The following is a 4,733-nucleotide window of genomic DNA, read 5'->3' on the forward strand; positions in this document are numbered from 1 at the left end:
GACACACATGAGTTGGATAACACAAATGCCATGTCTACCATGCATAAGTTGCCTATTGTTAATCCCTCTCATAAAGCATGTGGTGTTCCTGATTGTATGTCTTGTGCTTTTAATCTGATGTATGCTTATTTTAATGGTAAGCATGTTTCTAATGATAAGACTACTCCTCGTCAGCATGTGAATAATAGAAAGCATGATAGGTCTAAGACTGCTAGTCCTCCTAAAGCTAGAAAGGAGACATTTGTGCCTAAGCCTAAACAGAAATTTGTCAAGGCCGTTCACAAGGTCAAATGTTCAGTCATTGAGAACGTTAAGAATATTAAAATTAAGAATGTTGTTTTGCCTGATAAAGGCCAATTTTACAAGTATGCCGGACCCAGCCAAGCTTGTGTTCCGAAGAAGGTCTAATCCATTTGTATTGCAGGGCATTAAACAGGTACAACCGGTAGTGTGGATTCTTGACAGCGGATCGTCAAGACATATGACCGGAGATAGAGCCCTGCTATCAAATGTAGTTGAGAAAGCTGGCCCAGTAGTTACTTTTGGAGATAACAACAAAGGTTTAACGGAGGGATATGGCTGTTTGCTAGCTGGAAATGTTATCATTGAAAATGTGTATGTTGTGTAAGGGCTTGAACACAATCTGCTTAGCATTAGTCAGTTCTTTGACAACGGCTACAATGTTTTATTCGACAAACTGAAGTGTCAGATTCTGCATAAGAAAAGTGAAAAACCCTCCTTAATGGGAATCCGGAAAGGAAATCTGTTCGTAGCTGACATGAACTCTGGAAGCAATCCTGAAGTCAATTGTTTCTATGCAAAGGCATCGTCAGATGAGAGTTGGCTATGGCACAAGAGACTTTCTCATCTCAATTTCAAAACAATGAATTCTCTTGTAAAAAGAGAATTGGTAAGAGGTCTGCCTCAGCTGGAATTCTCTCCAGAAGGACTATGTGAGGCCTGCCAGAAAGGAAAGTCAAAGAAAGTAAGTCACAGAGGCACTGACACATCTTCCATAACCGGTGTTCTGCAATTATTGCACATGGATTTATTTGGACCAGTTAATGTCCTTTCAATGTCAAAGAAGTGTTACTGTCTTGTGATAGTTGATGACTATTCCAAGTATACGTGGGTTTTATTTCTTCACTCTAAGGATGAAACACCACAAGTTGTGATTGATCATATCAAGATGATTGAGTTAGATTCTAATGTCCCTGTTAGAGCAATAAGGTCAGATAATGGAACAGAATTCAAGAATTCACTTCTCAATGGATTCTGTACAGACAAAGGGATTACCAGACAATTTTCAGCTCCTAGAACCCCTCAGCAAAATGGAGTGGTAGAAAGGAAGAATCGTAGATTGATTAAAGCTGCAAGAACGATGTTAAGTGAATCAGGTCTTCCAATGTACTTTTGGGCTGAAGCTGTCAATACTGCATGTTATACTCAGAATCGAAGTCTAATCAACAAAGACTTCATGAAAAATCCTTATGAGATTTTGAATGAACAGAAACCTTCTATCAAATACTTTCATGTATTTGGTGCCAGATGCTTCGTGCTCAAGGATGGAGATGATCGTCATGGTAAATTCGAGGCAAAGGCATATGAGGGTATTTTTGTTGGATATGGAAGAAGATCATACAGAGTGTATATCATTTATCAACACAAAGTAACTAAAAGTGTCAATGTTACATTTGATGACACTAAACTCCCTAGTATCCAAACTGAAGATCCTTCTGAGAAACTGAAGTTTGATGATATGTCAGATTCAGAATCAGAACATGGTCAAGAACCTGAGGTTGTTGCTGGTGAATAACCTGTTAATCATGATGATACTCAAGGTAATAGTGATGGAAACTTTGGCAACAATGGAGATACCACTGCTACTGACGGAGAATCTTCAAGTCAACATGGCAACAACTCAGGGGGAGATGCTGAAGGATCATCAAGTAGGACACAACATCCCAATGAATTTCAAGGCGAATCATCAAAATCAAATCTTCCAAGACAGACTGTCTGGAATAAAGCTCATCCTTTTGAGTTGATTATTGGTGATCCAGTTGTTGGAGTCAGAACTAGACGTGCTACTCAAAATGAGTGTCTGTTCTCAGGATTTCTTTCTGAGATGGAACCTAAGAAGATTGAAGAAGCACTAACTGATCCAGATTGGGTGAGTGCTATGCAAGATGAACTCAATCATTTTGAAAGTCAACAAGTCTGGAAACTGGTACCTAGACCTACACACAAGAAAGCTGTTGGTACTAGGTGGGTATTCAGGAATAAACTAGATGAAGATGGTGTGGTTACAAGAAACAAGGCAAGACTGGTAGCAAAAGGGTATTCTCAAGCTGAAGGCATTGATTATGATGAAACCTATGCTCCAGTGGCTAGACTTGAGGCCATCAGGATATTTCTGGCATTCGCAGCATTCTCAAACTTTAAAGTTTATCAAATGGATGTCAAGAGCGCCTTTCTGAATGGAAAGCTAGATGAAGAGGTATATGTAGAGCAACCTCCTGGTTTTGAAGATCCAGATCATTTGGATTTTGTCTTCTTTCTTTTCAAGGCTATCTATGGGCTCAAATAGTCTCCAAGAAAATGGTACGACACTCTCTCTGAATTTCTTATTGAAAATAGCTTTATTAGAGGTGTCATAGACAAAACTCTCTTTTCTAAAAAACATAAGAATGATACTATATTAGTCCAAGTCTATGTGGATGATATAATATTTGGGTCTACTAATGATAATCTCTGTAAGAGATTTGCTAAGTTAATGCACAACAAGTTTGAAATGAGCATGATGGGAGAGCTGAAGTTCTTTCTTGGATTACAAGTAAATCAAAGGTTAGATGGAACATTTATTTGTCAATCCAAGTATCTCAAGGAACTCCTCAAAAAGTACAATCTAGAGGATTCTACATCAGCAAGGACTCCATCAACTACAGCTGTCAAGCTTGGACCATGTGAAAACTCCATTAAGGTAGATGTCACAAGCTACAGATGTAATATCCAATATTTTCAAATATTATTATTACTATTTGGAATTATTTATGTGATTTTATGTGGATTTTTATGAATTATATGATAAGTGGAATTGATGTTTGGGTGTTTATATGTGATATTCCTTGAGTGTTCTAATTTTTATATATTCAGAATAGAATATAGATAATTGTGATATTTTTCTGGTAATTTTTGGACTGTTAGATGATTTTATATTAATTTATGAATTATTAATTATTTTCTGAATAATTACAAAAATTATTTTATAAAGCCGGGAATCATCCGACTTTAACCATTTTTGCGTTTTTATAACTCGAAACTTTTCCGAAAACTCCTTCCTAACCTAATCTGGTAATTCCGGACATTTTCCGTGTTTTGACTTTTTCAATCCGGATTACGGTTTGACCCGTGCGCGGCCCGGCGCAAGATTTTTGATACGATAGTTATTTCGGTAATCAATAAAACCCGTATTCTCGAGAGACGGGATATTTTTACGTTATTTTCGTATATAGTGTTTTATAAAAAGCTCGGTTTTTATAATTATCCAATTCTGGTATTTAATTGTATCATTTTTTATAGTTACTTAGCGGCTAAGTAATCTATTTTCGGATCGTTTTCCAGTTACTTAGCGGCTAAGCAACAAATTTATCGATCCAATATGATCCAATGCGTACCAATATTCTATAAGTATAAATAGCTTTTTTATTTATTAATAATTATTATTAAAAAAAAAATCAGTTTTTATTTTTATTTTTCAGAAAATCAGATTTTTCTCTCGAGAACTAGGGTTAGGGTTTTGATTTGTTCTTGAAGATCAAAGCAGATTTGGGAATGATTCTGTGGTCCAAATCGCAAGTATGAATATCCGTTTTGAAGCTCTCGATCTGTGCCATCTGATTCCACCATCAAAATCACCAAACAATTGGTAATTGTTAAGTTCAATTTTCTAGGGTTTGTATTCGAATTGGGGGTTTATAATTGAGTGATTGTTGGTTCGTTTTGATGATATGAATAGTTTTAATGGCTTGTTTACAGTCGATTTATGTATAAATTTGCACTGGTTTATTGTGAAATCATGTTAGTCGAGTCCTTGTTTTTTTTTGTTTTTAAATCTTGATTTTCAGGGTTCTTGTTGAATTGTTTGTATGTTTTGATCATTGTAATCGATTGTAGGCTTTAGTAGCTTTGATTTGACACTAGAATCATGTCGTTTGGTTTGGTATTGGACGAAATCGAACTTCACCGAAAGTTCGCCGGTGTTCACCGGATTTAATGGCAAAAATCGCCGGGGAAGACGAACCTCGGTTCGTTTGTGGCTGGTATTGACTGATTTTGTTTCTGGGAGAGTCAGGAATTATTTGGGAAGCTAAAATGTTGAAAAACCACAGTGTTTCAGCCAAGAATGAGATCGCCGGAGTCCGGCCAAACGCCGCCGGAATCTGGGCAATTTCCAAAAACCGGCCGGTGTTCAACCCGGACCCGGTTGGTTCCTGGTGACCCGGTCTTTTGACCCGGGTTTGATCCTTCTGACCCATTATGCAGACTTTAAAAACTGTTTCTGCCTTTTTCCTTTTTAATATTTATTCAAAATTCATTTTTAATTCCTAAAACCATTATTTTAATTCCAAAATTCACTTATAATTCAAAAATAAATCTGATTTATTTTATTAATTAATTTTAATTAGTTTTTAATTATTTTAATTAATCGATTAATTTAATATTAATTGATTAAT

The sequence above is a fragment of the Apium graveolens genome, chromosome 5 (genome assembly GCF_009905375.1).
Source record: "Apium graveolens cultivar Ventura chromosome 5, ASM990537v1, whole genome shotgun sequence".
NCBI classification, from domain to species: domain Eukaryota; kingdom Viridiplantae; phylum Streptophyta; class Magnoliopsida; order Apiales; family Apiaceae; genus Apium; species Apium graveolens.